This window comes from Rhincodon typus, chromosome 20 (assembly GCF_021869965.1).
Source record: "Rhincodon typus isolate 14 chromosome 20, sRhiTyp1.1, whole genome shotgun sequence".
Classification (NCBI taxonomy): Eukaryota; Metazoa; Chordata; class Chondrichthyes; order Orectolobiformes; family Rhincodontidae; genus Rhincodon; species Rhincodon typus.
Genome location: NC_063351.1, coordinates 6,729,964 through 6,749,904, shown reverse-complemented (window position 1 = coordinate 6,749,904; position 19,941 = coordinate 6,729,964). Strand labels below are relative to the sequence as shown.

Here is a 19,941-nt window from a genome sequence, read left to right as displayed (position 1 = left end):
GATAACCAAATACCAGAGCGAAGGCCCTGGAGCAGAGATAACCAAATCCCAGCGCGAGGGCCCTGGAGCAGAGATAACCAAATCCCAGCGCGAGGGCCCTGGAGCAGAGATAACCAAATACCAGAGCGAGAGCCCTGGAGCAGAGATAACCAAATACCACAGCGAGAGCCCTGGAACAGAGATAACCAAATACCACAGCGAGAGCCCTGGAGCAGGTTTCATAAGTTTGTGTTGAAATGTGGTAATTAATGCTAATGCATGTCGTACGAGTCCCATTTCAGATAATGGAGATGTTAAAATTTGATAAATTCAGTCTTGCTGGTTTCCATTCACTTTGTGCCACATTGGTGCTTTGCTGGTAATTGCATGGTGTCCATGATTGCAATGTAACTGTGAGCAGTGAACTATAATAACTTTCCTCCTTTTGGATTTGGGAGGGACATGACCTTGTTGCAGGAAGCTGGAATTCTGCAGCGTGTGTACTGCTTTGTATTTATAAACTGGCATAACAATTGCTTCCGATCTTCCACTGAATTGGAAATCTGCGCCCTGTTTCTTCCCAGAAAGCAGTGAACTAATCTGTTCTCACTGACTGCACCTTCCAGCTCATTCCTGAGACCAGCTGATGAAACACAACGGTGTGGTGATAATGTCACAGGGACTACTTAATCCTGAGTCCCTGGCTAACACTCAAATCATATCTTGGCAGCTTAATTCAATGTAAAAAAAAATAAATTAGGAATTGCAGTAATTGCCAGCCTGATTAATGGCAAGCCTGAATCAATTGTCATTAAAACAAAAAAGCCCTTCCAGGACAGAAAAGCTCAAGGTCAGTCCTGCAGTCTGAACAACGGTGTTCTGCAAAGCTGTTAAACAGAGAACAACACAACACAGGAACGATAACAGAAGTTGCTGGAAAAGCTCAGCAGGTCCAGCAGCAGCTGGGAAGAAAAATAAACCAGAGTTAACGTTTCGGGTCAGGTGACCCTTCGTGCCAAACAAAACACCAAACAAAACTAATCCCTTCCGCCTGCCCCATTGGTCCATATCCCACCATTTCTTGCCTATTCCTGTTGTTAACAGTCTGAGCTTTGTATCTGTGATGTAGGGGAAACAACATTGAGAGCCCCAAATGCACTGTACCAAACCAAAAGGAGCACAGCACAGTGGCTCAGTGGTTAGCGCTGCTGCCTCACAGTGTCAGGGACCTGGGTTCAATTCCACCCTCGGGTGACTGTCTGTGTGGAATTTGCACATTCCCCCCTGTATCTGTGTGGGTTTCCTCCAGGTGCTCCGGTTTCCTCCCACAGTCCAAAGATGTGCAGGTTAGGTGGATTGGCCATGCTAAATTGCCCATAGTGTCCAGGGATTTGCAGGTTAGGTGGATTAGCCATGAGAAATACAGGGTTACAGGGATATAGTAGGGGGGTGGGTCTGGGTGGGATGCTCTCGGAAGGTTGGTGTGAACTCAATGGGCTGAATGGCCTGCTTCCACACCGTAGGGATTCTGTGATTCGAAGTACAAGCAAACCACAGCTTCACCTGGAAGGCATGTCGGGGGCTTGGGAGGGTGAGATGACAGGCAATGAAACAAGTCCTGTGCTTGTTTGAGGGGTGGCACGGGCTGGCAGAGGAGTGGGCTAGGGTGCTGTCATGGTCCCTGTGAAATGCTGGAAGTGGGCAGCAGTAGGGAGATGTGTTTGGTGACAGCAATATGCCAGAGATGGAGGAAGTGGCAGATCGGTTGAATACAGAGGCTGGCAGGGTGGGCTGTGAGGACCACAGAAGCCTCATCACGGTCTGGGGAAGGAGTGAGATCAGAAATACATTCAACAGAACAGGCACTGAGAGAGTCCGGCCAACCACTGTTGGAGTATTTATGATTAAGGAGCAACGAAGATGTGTTAGGAAGGCTGCATTATTAGAAGTGGTGAGCTAGAGCCAGAGAAACTGGGTGAATGGATTAGGGTGCTTACAGGAACCAGGATGTGACAAAACGTAGTCAAGGTAGACATTCAAAAAGGCTCTGATTTTTCTTTTGTACATCAGTTGACAGCCAATCCCCAGAAATGGAGGCAGAAAGGTTGTAGGGAAGGGACGAGTCAGAGATGGACTGCATGAAGGTGGGAGAAGAAACTGGAAGCCAAGTTGAAGACATTTTCTAGCTCAGGGTGTGAGCAGGAATTAGCACCGATGCAATCATCCAGTATTACAAGAAACGAGGTGAGGGAGCGGGCCTGGAACGTGGAGTGTTCCTTTTACCCTGCAAACGGGCAGGAGAGTTCGCACAGAAACACCTTATCATTGGAAGTGCGTTTTCTCCACCTTGTTTCTTTACGTGTCCCATTTCCTTTGGCACTGGGCACTTTCCTCGTTCAATCTCTCTTGCCTTCCATCCTGTTACAGGCCGTTCCTTACCCTTTCTCTAGCCCTCCTTCCTTATACTTGTCTAACATCTGTCACAATTACCCCAGTTCCATAAAGAAGGACATCAACCTAAAACGTCAACTTGGTTTCTCTGTCCAGCGTTGCTGCACGACCCGCTGAGTAATCCCTGGACTTTACTGTCAGATTGCCAACATCCACAGTATTCTGTTTTACTCACTGCATGGTTGTTTCAGAACTCCTTTAGTTTCATTGTGATGCCAATAAAGGGTTCTCTCAGTCAATCCTGTAGAAGGACCTGCATTCAAAGCAGCTTGCGACAGAACTGCTGGATCACCCCAATTGTTTCTACTTTTATTTTATGGTCACTGTTTCCCTCAATAATGGTTACCTGTGTTTTAAGCGGTTTGATACGATCCCAGCAAGTGGTCTGCTATCGGTAAACCCACTTAGCCATGTTTCACATACTCATGTTTATCTAGAACTCTCCCTGTTGGCCTTCGAAAATCAGGGAGCAATTTTCCAGAGACAGATTGAAGGTTTTTATCTCTCTTTTGGTTCTCGGCCCTGCTGTAAGCATTGCTATTAGTGACAATGGAGAACAGTAAACTCCTACTGTGCATGGGCACCATATCCTTGAAACACCTTGCAAGCAGTGAGCATATTTTATCATGGCCATCAATTGGACTGGCTCCAAATCAATCTACAATTTGATATGTGCAGTGCACAGTAGAAGATATAGGACAATGTTTTCAATGAAAATAAAATATGCCACTGAAAAAAATAGTTCAGTGAAATAAATAATCCTCAAGGCACTACGCTACTCCTTCCTTTAATCATAAATTAAACTGTAACACGTAGATGCGACATTCAAGAAGTCACAACAACACCTCTTCTTCCTCAGGAGGCTTAGGAAATTCAGCATGTCCAGAAGGACCCTCACCAATGTTTACAGATGTACCACAGAAAGCTGTCTATCCAGGTGCATGATGGCTTGATACAGCGACTCCTCCGCCCAGGACCGTGAGAAACTACAGGGCTGTGCACACAACAATCATGCAAGCCAACCTACCATCCATGGACTCCATTTACACTTCTCGTTGCCACAGAGAAGCTGCTAACATCAAAGACCCCTCCCACCCCGGTAATATTCTCTTCCAACCTCTTCCATCAGGCAGAAGAAACAAAAGCTTAAACACTTACAGCAACAGATTCATGAACAGCTTCTTCCCTGCTGTTATCAGACTGCTGAATGGACCTTTCTAATCTCAAATCTAAAGTCTATCTTGCTTTGTGCACCTCCTGTGCAGCCAGCACCTTGTATGCCTCGCTCTGAACACTTATGATCCGTATATCCTCGAATGTTATGATCTGCCTGTACTACTCGCAAAACAAAACTTTTCACTGTGCTTAGGTACAGGTGACAACAAATCAAATCAAATAATGAATGCTTATGTGCAAACATTCCAGTAATGCAAAGTGGGTGGGCAGCACAAATGCATTGCACACCTTCTAATCGAGGAAATAGAGTACAGGGCTTTAGGGAGACCTTCTACGTCTTGGGTTTGTTTTGCATTCATTTGAACAACTTTTTTTTGGCATTTTCTATGTTTTCTGTTTTTCTGAAAACTGTGGGAATATTGAACAAGCAACAGGCAAAGTCGCGTACATAATGTGTAAGATGCTAAACAGGATTAACAATGTCGGTGTATAAAGGATGTTTCCTCATGTGTGGCAATCTAGAATGAGAGGTCACTGCTTTAAGGTAACGGGTAGCAAATTGAAAACAGAAATGAGCAAAAAGACTGCTCTCAGTGTCATGAATCTGTGCAATTCACTATCCCAGAGCATGGCTGGGATATTGAGTAAGTTTAAGGAGATGACAGACAGATTTTTAATTAGTAACCCGTTGTAGGGTTATGGGGAGTGGGCAGGAAAGTGGGGCCGAGGTGGAGATGAGATCAGCCATGACCGTAACAAATGGTGGAACAGGCTCAAGGGGCTGAAAGGCCTACTCCTGCTCTTCGTTCTAAGTTCTTACATTCTTAAAAGCAAATTCGAGATGCAAATTGACTGTTTTAAAAGCTACACTGTCCAATGAGTAGGGCGAATGGCCTACTTCTTTTGCCTGCAAGGATCTGCAACAGGGTGTTAGATCAGCTGTCAATAGACACCTCTGGACTTACAGTATTGGTCACATAATCTGCCCTATCAAGTTCCCACTAAGGGAGGCTTTCAGGCAAGAAACAGAACCTCATGAGGCTTACCTTTTAACACAGCAACTTCACAAACAGTGACCAGAACAGGTTAATCAGGCATTGATTTATTATTTCCTATATCCTCACTTCTTTCACTCATACAGGCACAGGGTGATCGTACACTTCTGTAGATACTATACAGCAGCAACAACCAACCAACAGTTTTGCTCATCCCAAAAGCATCTGAGGAATATGTAGAGGGACTTGTGTTTCAAATTACATTTACAGACAATATGTTTAAATGCAATTCCTCAAATAGGTGTTGAACTTCAATGAATTACAAGATCAGAATTGGATATTGATCAAACAAAGTGGTATCTTAATTGTCAAATGAAAACTTCAATTGTTGCTAGTCAGCTCTGACCATCTCATTTACAGCACATAAGAACACACTTGAAAAATCCAACCCTTGGGGAAGAAAAATGACTTGTATTCCTTTCATTCTCTCAGGATATTCCTAGATGCTTTAACAGCCATTGAGGGACTTTCCAAATATAGTCAGTATTGTAACGCAGGAAACTGGGCTGTTAATTTACATACAGAAAACTCCCATAAACAACAATGTGGGAATGACATCCTAGATTCAATGGTAACTCAGAGAAACATGGTGTTCTGGACAACATCTAACGTTTGCACATTCTCCGTGTCTGCATGGATTTCCTTCGGGTGCTCCAGTTTCCTCCCACAGTCCAAAGATGTGCAGGTTAGGTAGATTGGCCATGCTAAAATTGCCTATTGTATCCAGGGATATGCTGGCTAGATGAATTACCCATGGGAAATGCAGGGTTACAGGGAGAGGGTAGGGGGGTTGGGTCTGAGTAGGATGCTCTTCAGAGGATTTGATATGGACTCAATGGGCTGAATGGCCTGCTTTCACACTGTAGGGATTCTATGATTCTATGAAAGCTGGGAAAACTTCCTGTTTTCAAATAGTGGCAAGAATCTTTTTACCTCCGTTTGAGAGACCTTGTTTGCATAATAGCACCATCAACAATGCAGCACTCCCTCGGTATAATGAGTCCATTTTAAGTTGTCCAGTTTTAAGTGGTCCCACTTTAAAGTTGATCAGTGAATGGGGTCCATATTCACATTTTGAGTTTTGTTTTGGGTCTGATGCAAGGTTACAAGACATGATCTGCACTATTCTGAAGTGACGTCTCCTGCCCTCTGACACTCTCTCTCATTGCTACGCCAATGCTTCTAGGGCAGGCAGCAAGGTAAAAGGTCAGGGAGATGGAGAGGCAGGGGCCTGGAAGATCAGTGAAGGGGAGAGGAAGCGAACTGGAGAGTAAGTGACAGTGTAGAGGAGAGGGACAGGCAATCAGCCAGATAGGTAGAAAATTCAACATTTCTGTGTTTAATTTGTTTTGATTTAGAAGTAATTTCATTTTGTTTTCCTTGGGGAAAAGGCGGCTGAGAGTGATAGGGGTATTCTGATTGGCTTTGATGAAGGGACTGAAGGAATGGTGGCTGCATTTGTGATGACACAAAGACAGGTAAAAACTGAAGTTGTGAACAGGACATACCGTGCAAATGAATACAGGTAGATTAAGTGAAGGGGAAAAAAAGGGCAGATGGAATATCATGTGACAATATGTGAGGTTGCCCACTTTTGGAAGGAAGAATAGAAAACCAGAATATTATTTGAAGTAAGAGAGTACAAAACGCTGAAATACAGACTGATCTGGTACTGATCTGAATTACAAGAAGTTACAGCAAGTGATTAGGAAGGCAAATTTAACTTGTTATTTATAACAAGGGGAATTGAATAGTTAATAACAATAAGAATGTTCTGCCACAGTTGTATGGGCTGTTGGCAAGACCATAACGAGAGCATTGTGCACAGTTTTTGTTCCCTTATATATAAATAACATATATAAAATAATAAATAATAAAGAATATAAATGCATTGGGAGCAGTTCAGAGAAGGTTCACTTGAGTAAGACCGGGGTGGTGGGGGACGATGAGGTTGGTCAGGTGGGGCATGTACCAATGCTGCTCAGAAGATTAAGAAGTAATATTACTGAAACATAGAAGATCCTGTGGGGGAACTTCAGAGGATGGATGCTGAAAGGATGTCTGTCCTTGGGAGAGACTAGACTGAGAGGACACAGCTTAAAAATAAGAGATCACCCATTTGAGAGAGATGAGGAGAAAGGTTTCTCTCTCAGAGGGTGGAGATGTTTTGGAAATCTAGGGACAGGGTTAGGGACACGTTCAAGGCAGATGGGAGAGATTCTTCACTAACAAGGGCATGAGAGGTTAATGGTGATAGGCAAGAGGCCACAAACAGATCAGACATCATATTATTGAATGGTGGAACACAAGGTGCTGAATGGACTGTTCCTGTTTCTAGTTCATAAGTATGTCAGCCTGAATCCAGACAGAGTAGAATTTACCATATTACGTGGGAAAGTAAACCATAGATTGGTGTCAGACTCCTGGAGGAGGGTTTGAACCCACAACCTTGTTACACAGGGGAGATGGTGTTAACCATCAAGCCATGGCCTGTACTAGCTTCTCACAGACAGTTGTCAGTGAAATGTTCCATTCCAGATGATCATCTTTTTCACAAAGCAGTGACAGCGCTCATTAAGTGCCAACCGAAGAAATTTAACACTTGGGCTCTGCTGATCAGACAGTCAAATAATTACAAATCCGATACACCAAAGATCAGAGCAATGACAAAGCAGCTGAGGTCTGCATTTCATACACATGCATGCTAATCTTGTACTGAGTCAGTCACCAACCCTAATCATTTCAAGGGCAGTGGAACCAGAACAGCAGCAGTAAACGGCAAGTTGAACACCCTCTCTGTCCAACGCTCAGTCTCATGTTAAACATCCAACTCAAGGCCAGAAAACATTCCCCAGCAACCTTATTCAGCTCTGATAAAGAGCCATCTAGACTTGAAACATTAGCTTGCTCTCTCTCCATGGATGCCACCTGATCCGCTGTAATTTCCAGCATTTTTGTTTTCAGTCTTGTACAGCTGATTGTACAGACAATTCACAATGTCCTTTAGGGAAGTAACACCATCCTTACCTGGTCTGGCTTACATGTGACTCCATACCCACAGCAATGTGGTTGACTCTTAACTGCTCTCTGGGCAATTAGGGATGGGCCATAAATGCTGCCTAGCCAGCGATGCCCTCGTCCCGTGAATCAAAAAAAAAGTCCCAGAATAATGAGTTTTCTGTGCATCCCCTCATGCTAAATTCATGAAATAGAAACAGCAGATCAGGCAGTATCTGTAGAGGAAGGCGAGCTTAATGTTACAAGTGTGACCCCCTAGTCAGAACTAAGGAAAGGCCGTCGAGTTGAAAGGTTACTCTGATCGTCCCCTCTCCACAGGTGCTTCCTGACCTACTGAGGTGTTTCCAAGATTATCTGCTTTCTCGGATTTCTAATTTCCAGAAGCTACAGTTTTCTGTTCTCCGCTATGTCAATTGACAGCGATCTCAAGCAGAGAATGGTGAGTTCCACTAGGCGCCACTGTCTAATCCATACAGAGGTCAGTTCAAGGACCAAGTCTCCACTGAAGGAAGACAGCACTGGATACAGAGAAACCTCCGTACCTGCTAATGGAAGCAGAACATCTCCTCCTGAATTCCAGGCCCAACTCAGGTCCTTTAAGGATTGACGCAGGAGGCAGTGGACTGAAGGGGTCACTCTATTTTGAGAACACACGATCCTATTGTGTTTGTTCCTGCCTCTCCAAATCCATCCACCAGCTGTAGCTGAGATGGTATCTGTTCCAAGGCACTGCTAAATCACACACTGACTGATGCACTACACAGAACAAGATGAAGGCCCCTGTAAACCTACATCTAGAGGAGGTTAGAGACATCAGGGAGACAACAGAGAGACTGGACTTCACCACATCCCAGAAACCCCCCCCAAAAAAAGACTGATATTTAACTGGGCGGGTCTGGAACTCACTTGCATTACAGGCAGGGAGGAGAGACGAATTCACTTATTTTATTTTTCTACTCTTCTGTCCACATCTTTTTTTAAAATAAAACATAACGATTTTTATTGTTCTCCCATTTTGAAACAGACCGTTTTCCCCCAGACCCACTTGTTTGTGAAGTCTGATTTTTAAATGACCTGAAATTAATTCTCTTTAGGATTAAACAAAAGAATGGTTTATTCATGCATTCAAACGAAGGGGATTACTGTCATAACACACAAGCATCTGAGGAAGAAAGCAAAAAGGAAGAAGGAAAGGGAAGAGTTCAATATCAAAGAATAATTTCAATCTCAAAGACGTAGACATTCATTCACTCAACCTTTGACAGAGTCATAGAGATGTACAGCATGGAAACAGACCCTTCGGTCCAACCCATCCATGCCGACCAGATATTTTAAATTAATCTAATACCATCCAGAAAGTCCACGTCAGTGAAGATTCCTTTCTGTAGGTGTTTGGGTTCAGGAGGGGCACACAGCTGGCTCAAGTCAAAACAAATCCTTTTAGAAGTGACAAAGTGATGAGGTTGGTGTCTACCTTTCCAGCAGATACTTCAAGAATTAGGTTTCAAAGGAGATTTAGACTTGGAAGCAGACTTAGCTGAGTGGTCATGCCGCCAGTTAGATTCTTAGCAGAGTGACTTGACACTGGCAGTAAATAAAACTGCAGGAACTCAGCAGGTCTGGCACCATCTGTAGAGACAGAGACACAAGTTAAGGTTTTGCGTCCGACACAATTCTTCCTTCGAAGCCAAAGAAGAATCATATCAGAGTTGAAACATTAACTCTGTTCCTCTCTCATCGTTTGAAATATGTGCGATGACAAAGCGTCACTATTGGGCTGCACTGGCATAAAATGGACAAATGCATCAAAGACTTTCTGGACACAGATGTCCAAAGGAAAACAAAGTTGTTGTACAACAGGCCTTTGCATCGATTGCTAACCTCCCTGAGAAGATGAGTGTTCTACCCTGAGGTAGCTGCTTGATAGAGTAGTCAGTGTGATAACAGTGGACACAGATTTCTAGATCAGAGATTCCATAACTGTGGGTCACGACCCTGAGGAGGATCATGGGGTGAGCAATTGGGGTTGTGAACCCCGAGGTAGGAGGGGGTTTAGCAATGATGGCTGTGGAGAACTGACTTTGATGTAACAATCCTGGGATAGGCTGCAAAACCCCTTTAAAGGAGCATTCTTTTTAACAAATCATTCACGGGATGTCACCGTCCCTGGCTCGGCCAGCTTTTATTATTTATCCCCAATTGCCCAGAGGGCAGTTAAAAGTCAACCACACTGCTATGGGTCTGGAGTCACATGTAGGCCTGACCAGGTAAGGATGGTTGATCTCCTTCACTAAACAGCATTAAGTGAACAAGATGGGGTTTTTATGACAGTTGACCGTGGTTACATAGTCATCATTAGACTAGCCTTTTTAATTCTTTGAAATATTCTGTCATGGCAGGATTCAAACTCAAATCCCCAGAACATTAGGTTCGGGATTACTAGCCCATTGACATTATCGCTAAGGCACTACCTCTTGTACCAGTGGGCCTGGCTTAACCCAACAAATTCTGAGGCCCGATTGCTGTAACCAACAGGTTCCGCAAAATGGTCTTTGCTGCTTCTTGCGTTGTCTCCCGACAATAGACCGCTGTTTGGACTCCCAGCCCAGTTATCAGCTCTCCCCCCTCCATATGCCCATATCCCAGTTTTAACACACACACCAAGAACGAAGCATTACAACAGAGTCACAGCAGAAAAAGAGAATAAGTTCAGAAAACACTGAATTCAAGGGCTGGATTGTCTGAAGCATATGGCTGCACATTACAAGCGAGGAAGGGCTGGACCAAGAGAGAATCAGGAACTAGATTAGCATTTATCTATTGCTTTAAATCATACACCACATGTTTTATCTTTCTCGGGCCCGGTCCCTTTCTCCCTCTCAACAATTCCCTGTGTATTTTTGAAGGAGGCAATAAGACGGAGGAATCATTTGCTTGTAGCCACAAGCTCTTCACCAGTCTTGTGTAAAGGGCCTGTGAGACCGATAATCCACGGGGCCGTGCAGATACGCCGGTGTTCCTGCACGTGTCGTGTTCATGGCCTCCTGTGAAACACTCTGCTTATTCGATGGGTGCGAGTCTGTCCCTGTGTTTGGCCACAGGACTCAGCTTTGTGGAGCACCATTCATGTTGTTCATTGATCTCCTTTGTGTTTCTCTCAGGCGCTAACACTAAGCAGTAACATTTTGTTATCATCCAGGTCCAACCGCTCTTCTGGCTGCCCTCCCATCTTCTGCCGTGCATAAACCTAAGCTCATCTGAGCTCTGTTACCAAAAGCTACCTCACAACATGTGCCACTCAACTCCAGGACTACAGCCATCTGGAGATCTTCCAACACTCACCTTCCATTCATCTCCCGTTCACTTTGGCCCACCACTGCGGCCAAGTCTTGAACCAGCTTGACCCCGCGTCCTCTAAATGTCACCATAAATATTTACATGTTTCCGAACATTATGTCAACAACAACTTGCATTTCTATAGTGCCTTTTGAAGTGCAAAACCGTTCCAAGGTTTGTCTCAGGAGATCATCAGAATGAATTGCCTCCCCAGCTCTTTCTCCTCCATTTTGAAACATATTTTGTCAAAGGCTTGGTCGTCCACCCGGATGTCTTTGTTTGGGGCTCAGGGCACAGGATTTTCACCTCCATCTGGGGACATACAAAGGTAGGCAAGCATCGAAATCTATGAATTTGCCAACACCGTCCAGTCCTTTGCCCATTTTTCCCAGACGGAGGTGGATGTGGCACCGGCACCATCCACGAGGCGTGGATAACCAACTTGGCTAAGTTAATGGGCTATTAAAGGTCAGGGGAGGACCGGAACATTTCAGTTGGAGAGCTGGCACTCCTGAGGCATTGGGGATTAGGCCAGTTGCAAGGAGCTGACTTCCACGGAGACCTTTCCCCACCACGGGTCTGGCTATAGCTGCCCTAGTGAGTGGATTTACCAGCTCTGAGGGAGCCTGGTTTCTAAAGATGCTCCTCAGTGTGGAGGTGCACTCTCTCCTTCCCTCCCTCCCTTCTCGAACTGTAGTCTGCTGCTCTCTCTGGGGCAGAGGTTCTTCTCCAGGTCGCACTGCTTCAGGAGGCAGACTGCCATCTCTGAACTTGACAGCAAGGGGTAGGGTGATGGCCTAATGGTATTACCACTGGACTGTTAATCCAGAGACTCAGGTTCGAATCCCACCTCGGCAGATGGTGGAATTTGAATTCAATCGAAAGCTGGAATTAAGAGTCTAATGATGACCGTGAATCCATTGTTGATTGTTGGGTAAAACAACAATTAGATATTAGAAAACATTATCTCGCTCAAGAATGAACATGGATCAATGACATTTGGAGCTCCAGAAGAAATCTATTAAATAACACAGAAAGTTGATTATAAAACAAAGTATAGTCCCTTGCTTGAGGTGAAGGATACATAACATTTCAGGCAACACAGACTTTTGTTTCTTACTCAGAAACAAAAACAGAAATTGCTGGAAAAGCTCAGCAGGTCTGGCAACATCTGTGGAGAGAAATCACGGTTACCATTTCGGGTTCAGTGACCCTTCTTCAGAATGCTTCCTAAAGATTAGAAAACTCCATCTGGTTCACCTAATGTCCTTTAGGGAAGGAAGCTGCCATCCTTACCTGGGTCTGGCCTACATGTGACTCCAGACCCACAACAACGTGGCTGACTCTGAACTGCCCTCTGGGCAATTAGGGATGGGCAATAAATGCTGGCCTAGTCAGAGACACCCTCATCTCGAGGATGAATAAAAAAACAAACAGCAAGTCCATTTTTTGCTCATAAGCCTGCAGACAGTCATGTTAGCTGTACAGTTCCCCACAGAGTGTGGAGTCATAACCCCAACATTGGGGTCTGGACCTCGAACACAAAATCCCTGCCCTTGATGGTAACGTGCTATCTGACTGACTTTCCCGAGATCAACCTTGGAGCCATTTAGCACATTAAAAGGCATCACAGAAATGCAAGTTGTTGTTGATGTATTGTTCAGCACCATTGGAATTGTTACTCTGTCATTTTGAGAGCTGGGGTAAGGTGTGGAGAACAAATCACAAATGAAAAGGTTGGTGCGTGACAACAGAGAGAGTTGTGATCCAGCCAGCCCTTGCGGTATTTACAACAGCTAATGAAAACGGCACACATTCATTTCTCAGCTGTTCATATTACATGGAAGTAATACTGCGGTTTCTCTAGATGGTAAAAAGATTTTCACTCCAGCTCAGCCACAGCCAACTGCAATAAACAAATACTCTGGGAAAGAAAAAGGGGGGCTAGGGAACAGATTGCAGCCTGTTCCAGGCTGTACAAACCCTCAGCACTCACTGCTCATCTCGGAAAGGAGCCAACACCCAGCTCTTTGAACACTGCAGATGACGGTCAGAGAGTCACCTCTGAGGGCACTATCAGAAAATCGATAGGCTCCTTGGCAGATGGGGCACACATTCTGAGCGGAATAATCCATGTTCCACCAGCTCAGCAGAACCATCATGGTACCAATCTGGAGCGAACATTTGCAAAGACACTGGACCGTGAAGCAGCTGTTAATGTATACATCCCTGATCTTTTGGCCTCAGTGAGGAGTTACAATTAATCTTGTGTGTGCGCGTGTGTGTGCGCGCATGTCTGTCTGTGCATGTGTGCACGTGCGTGTGTGTGTCTGTCTGTGCGTGTGCATGTGCGTGTGTGTGTGTCTGTCTGTGCGTGTGCATGTGCGTGTGTGTCTGTCTGTGCGCGTGCGTGTGTCTGTCTGTGCGTGTGCATGTGTCTGTCTGTACGTGTGCATGTGTCTGTCTGTACGTGTGCATGTCTGTGCGTGTGTGTGTCTGTGCATGTGCATGTGTGTGCGTCTGTCTGTGCATCTGTGCTTGTGCGTCATGTCTGTGCATGTGTGTCTGTGCGTGTGTGGGCGCGCATGCGTGTCTGCATGTGCGCGCGCGTGTGTGCTTTTATATAATGTATACATGTTCAGCCTAGAGATTGTGCACCATTCCCTGTCACTGTTTCAACCATAATTATGTACTTCCTATGCAAGGCTAGGCATTGGCCTCAAGGCAGACAGCACCAGATCACAGGCTCATGGTGATGCCCCAACCCCCTCGGTTGATTATATAATGATTTGCTGCTCACGTTGGTGTTGCACTGCCTTTCAGCACATCACCCACTCCCAAAACCCTAGCCTCCTGCCCCTTACGCATAATCCTCACAAGTGTGGGAGCAGCCCCCTACCCCATCTACACTTCCCTGCCCCCTCCATATATACCCCTCCACACTCCCTCTCCACAGTCGAGTCTACCACTTTCCTTCTTTAACCCGCTCCCCACTTTGAATTAGCAAGATCAGTCTCATAGCCATTTCAGTTATAGCTGTAGCACATAGGACAGCAAATGAGTCATTGCTTTGTCCTTGAAATGCAATTTAACGGCGTAAAGGTAATGTCTTTACACAAAAAAGAAGCTACGCTGGGAAAGGACTTGGAAGATTTGTGAAATGACAACAGATTGCAGTGAAATGAACAAGCGGGCTGACTCTGAGGGGTACAGGTGGGAACTTAGCTACCTCAGTGTTCGCTCTGAGTTTATCTTCAGCTTTAACAACTTCCGAAATAATTATCCAAATGCAAATATTCTCCTGTTAAAATCACACCTTCCCGTTTATTACAAGCAGCCTTAGCACCAAACTCATCCTTCCAGGACATTTTATCCACCTGTACAGTAAAGAAAGAAGCAAACTGCATGTAACAAAAAGACATGAATCCAAAAGCACACCTTACAGACCATGGCCATCTGTCTCTTGCAAAACTGCTTTCACTCATCCAAATGGAGAATGATTTCAGCAGACAGCAAACTCATTTCTTCGTCTGGCTTCAAAAAAGGCACTGAGCAAGGCCCAATTGAAGCAATAAACATCTACATATTCAAAGGTCCTTCATTAAAGTAATGAGGGTAAACAGTTGAGGAGCTTTGAGACAACAATGCTCCTTCCATTTACACAAAACCTTTGACACAACAGAAACATCCCTAGGCATTTCCCAGAAGTGCTAAAGTGGTAGAGGTAACAAGGTGTAAAGCTGGATGAACACAGCAGGAGAGGAGCAGGAAAGCTGACGTTTCGGGCCTAGACCCTTCTTCAGATAAAAAAGGTGATGGGTTTAGAAGGTGCTGTTGAGGAATCCTTTTATGATGCACACTAGCCCGAAAGTGAGCCAGTAATGAGTGAGTAAGTGTGATGCCAATCAACTGAGCCACTTTGTCCTGGATGGTGTCAAGCTTCTTGAGCATTGTTGGAGCTGCACCCATCCAGTCAAGTGGGGACTATTCCATCACATTCCTGACTTGTGCCTTGTAGATGGTGCAGAATTCCTGTTCATGTCGTCACCATATTTATGTTTTTTTTAAAGATTCATTTATGGGATGAAGGCATCACTGAATAGGCCAGCATTTATTGCCCATCCCAGAGGGCAGTTAAGAGGCAACCACATTGCTGTGGGTCTGGAGTCACATGTAGGCCAGACCAGGTGAGGATGGCACTTTCCTTCCCTAAAGGACATTATGAACCAAATGGGTTTTTCCAACAATTAACAATGGTTTCATTGTCATCAACAGACTCTTAATTCCAGATATTTATTGAATTCAAATTCCACCAATCTGCCGTGGCTGGATTCGAACCCAAGTCCCCAGAACATTACCTGGGTATATGGTTCAACAGACTAACAATAATACCACGAGGCCATCTCCTCCCCATTTATAAGGCTGGTCCAGTTCAGTTCCTGGTTAAGGGTAGCCCCTAGGATGTTGATAGTGGAGGGTTCAGTGATGGGCATGCCATTGAATGCCAATGGGTAATGGTTAGATTCTCCCTTATTGGAGGTGGTCATTGTCTGGCACTTGTGGCAAGTAACATTTGTGTCACATCAGCCCAAGCTTCAATGTTGTCCAGACCTTACTGCATTTGAACATGGAATGCTTCAGTATCAGAGGAGTTGTAAATGGAGCTGAACATTGTGCAATCAGCAGCAAATATCCCCACTTCTGACCTTATGATGGAGGGAAGGTCATTGATGGAGCAGCTGAAGATGGTTGGGCCTAGGACACTATCCTGAGGAACTCTTGCAGAAATGTCCTGGAGCTGAGATGATTGACCTCCAAAAAAAATAACCATTGCCTTTTACAATAGGACTGAAGAATTTTGCTCCAGTTTTGCTGGGGTTCTTTGATGCCACACTCAGTCAAAGGCTGCCTTGATGTCAAGGGCTGTCACTCTCACCTCACCTCTGGAATTCAGCTCTTTTGTCCATGTTTGAACCAAGGCTGTGATGAGGGCAGGTACTGGGCAGTCCTGGTAGAAGCCACACCGAGTGTCAGCAAAACGGTTGTTTTGGCTCTGTCAGTGCAATTTTACAGCACTGCGAAGAACACTATCGCTTTACTAATGATTGAGAGCAGGCTGATGGAGCCGGGTTGGATTTGTCCCGCTTTTTGGCAATTTGACACAGGGCAATTTCCCACATTCAGCCGTTGTAGCTGAATTGGAACCACTTGGCGAGGGGAGTAGCTAGATCCGAAACACGCTTTCGCCACTACTGACAGGATGTTATCAGCCTTTGTAGCAATCAGTCCCTCAACCATTTCTTCATATCACTTGGAGTGAATTGAAATGTGAGATGCTGCAGACTTCAGGAGGGAGGCTGGGATGGATTGTCCACTTGCCACTTTTGGATGCAGCCTCAGCTTTTGCATTAATGTGCTGGGCTCCCTTATTGTTGAGGATAAGGAAATTTGTGGAGTCTCCTCTTCCAGTTAGTTTTTCAAATTGCCCACCCCCAATTCATGACTGAGTGTGGAAGGACCCTGCTCTCTCATCCAGTGTTCTTATGCATGTACTTCCACTTTGTAACTTCACCAGGTTGACACCTCATCTTCAGGTATGCCTGATGCTGCTCCTGGCATGACCTCCTGCACTCTTCATTGAATCAGGGTTGAGCCCCATCTCATTGGTAGTGACTGAGTGAAGGTTATGCCAGGCCACGAGGATACAGAGTACAATTTTGATGTTGCTGGCAGCCCACAGCACCTCATGGATTCCCGTTTTTGTGCCGCTCAATCTGTTCCAAATTTTGCACCGTGGTAGTGTCATACAGCACGACGGAGGGTCTCCTCAAAGTCAGCGAGCATGCGTTGGTCATTTCTGCCAAAACCGCCATGAATAGACATATCGGCAAAAGGTGGATTGGTGAGGACGAGGTCAAGCAGGGTTTTCCTGCAAGTTAGTTCCCTCGCTCCCATGTACTGCCGCTCTGTGCTTTAGTACTTGGCCAGCTCAGTCAGCAATGGAGCTGCCAAGCCAATCCTGGTGATGGACATTGACATTCCCCAGCCAAAGCACATTTGGGTGCCCTTGACATCCTCAGTACAACATGGAGAATAGATGCATCCCCCAAAGGGATGGGTGGAGATGTGGGCATCATAATATGTTCTTGCTCAAGATTAACCTACTTCTATTAGAGCACATTGTGCATGGAGTCAATACCGAGGTCCCTGCAGGCCCACTCCTTCCTGACTATATACCACTAAGACACCATCTCTGTGGAACCCAGGGATGGCAACAGAATCACAGAATCCCTCCAGTGTGGAAGCAGGCCATTCGGCCCATCGAGTCCACACCAACCCTCCAAAGTGCACGCCACCCAGACCCACCCCTCTACCCTATCCCTTTAACCCTGCATTTCCCCATGCCTAACCCACCTAACCTGCAAATCCCTGAACACTATGGGCAATTTCCCACAGCCAATCCACCTAACCTGCACATCTTTGGACTGTGGGAGGAAACCCACGCAGACACGGGGAGAATGTGCAAACTGCACACAGACAGTTGCCCGAGGGTGGAACTGAACCCGGGTTCCTGGCACCATGAGGCAGCAGTGCTAACCACTGAGCCACCGTGCCTGCCTCAAATGGTGATGGAGGTACCTGGGAGACTGCATTGTAGGAGTCTATGAGGCGACTATGTTGGTACCTGGGAGACTGCATTGTAGGAGTCTATGAGGCGACTATGTTGGTCTACTCCTTGACTCATCTGTGGGACAGATCCTCCAATTTAGGCACAAACCCCCAGATACTGTTAAGGAGGACATTTCAGGGTCAACCTGAGAGGCTGTGCCATTGCCTTTTCTAGTGTCTAGGTTGACACTTGATGGAGACAAGTTTTAAGGTGGGAATAGAGGCGGTACAGGGAGAGACACAGAGAGGCTTAGGTAGCAAAATTCCAGAGTTTGGCGCCTGGAATCTTCAAACAACATTTGAGGAAACAATGTTTCAAAAACTATAAAAATGCATTTTAGCATCAGGATAGACGGCAACGAGTAGAATTGGATCAAAAGTATTTAATAAATGGCCCAATAATATCCAAGCCCTGTCATGCACAGTCATGGGCAGCACAATGGCTCAGCGGTTAGCACTGCTGCCTCATGGCACCAGGGACCCAGGTTCGATTCCAACCTTGGGCAACTGTCCGTGTGGGGTTTGCACATTCTCCCTGTGTCTGCGTGGGTTTCCTCCGGGTGCTCCAGTTTCCTCCCACAGTCCAAAGATGCGCAGGTTTGGTGGATTAGCCATGCCAAATTGCCATAGGTTTTCAGGAATGTGTAGGTTAGGTCATATTAGCAATGGGAAATACAGGGTCACAGGGATGCGTCTGGGTGGGATGCTCTTCGGATGGTCACTATTGGGCTGTTGGGCTGAATGGTTGTTTCCACACTGTGGGAATTCTATGATTCAGTGTTCACTATCTGCATTTAAAGATGAGTTATCTCATTTTGAATGAATGGCCGTACCCTTGCACTGAATTTTGATTCATAAACAGGGTAGACTGATGAGATCTGAACACAGAAGACTCAAAGATAATTCAACTGAGTTAAAAACACTCGGCCATGGGTTTGAAAGGGCTCATCTCTGCCAAATACGGATGTTAAACATCAAGGATTCAGTGTGTAACTTCTGCCCTTTTCTCCAGTGCACAAGCCATTGACCATGGTGCTACAATTACTGCTAATTGTCCAAAACCTTTGTGACTGTATTATAAATTATTATAATTACTGTATTTGATTTGACTTTCGATTGCATACTTAGTTCAAAAAGAAAATTATTGCTAATGCAATCTCATTCAGGTTGGTGTTAAACTGCAGTTTCCCAGGAAGCTGAGGCTATTCCACTTCATGCTGGTCGAATCCAGCAGCTCTCCTCGCTCTGTTGTATCCCGGTGTCCCAGCCCTCTGTGCTGTATCAGTATTCATCTCCTGCTCAGCAATGTTAACCACTCATCAGAACGAGGCACAAACACTTCATTACCGACTTCGGAATGCTGCCAATCAAACCCAGTCAGAGACTGGTTTCGAAGGAACAGAATCAGCATTATTAAAGGACAAGAATAGCTGTGATTTATCATTGTTCTCCTGAAATTATTCCATGTTCTGAGGGCTACATTATTTACTGTCTGCAATGGACTGCTGCATTTGTAGCAGTGTGTGTTTAGCACACTTTTGTCCAACTTTTCCCAGATGCTTCTCTTAAACCATGCGGTCTTTGCGAATCTGGATCAGTTGTTTCTTTGGTGATGCCAGTTTGGGCCATTACCTGTTATTAAATTAACTCTGTTGCAAAGGTTTTGGACAATACACAGTAACTGCAGGACCAAAACACTATACTACCACTAAACACAGCTAGGGCTGTTTTGCAGGTGCATGCAGCTGGGGCTCAAAACACAGCACTTGTCACCTCCAAGTGAATATATTGAAAATGAAGACATGACACAGGAAGGGCAGTAAACTCAACTGAAGTCCAGACTGCTGTGTCTCCCATGCTGGAAAATCATTTGGGAGCTACAAAGTTCTGAGCTGGCATGCCAACATACTGGTGCACTAATCAAAACGTGGCCGATGTGGAGAGCGAGAGGAAGGTGCTCAGTTCGATTGCCCCTTTAAACAAACAGTGTTTCATAGAATGGACACCTTCCAGTCACTGTCAGTGAAAACATGGGCAACCCAAAGGTGAAGCAACTGGGTCTCTCTATGCAAGGGCTAGACCAGCTGCGCACTGGTCACTACGGGCACGGTGACAATATCCAGACCAGCTGCGCGCTGGTCACTATGGGCACGGTGACAATATCCAGACCAGCTGCGCGCTGGTCACTGGTCACTACGGGCACGGTGACAATACCCAGACCAGCTGCGCGCTGGTCACTACGGGCACGGTGACAATA

At 45.5% G+C, this 19,941-nt stretch overlaps 1 protein-coding gene across 1 annotated transcript in view; it reads right to left on the bottom strand.

Moving 5' to 3' along the window:
- The window catches only part of ank3b (ankyrin 3b), a 345,654-nt gene that overhangs the window by 277,763 nt on the left and 47,950 nt on the right, over positions 1 to 19,941 (bottom strand). The window lies entirely within an intron of this gene.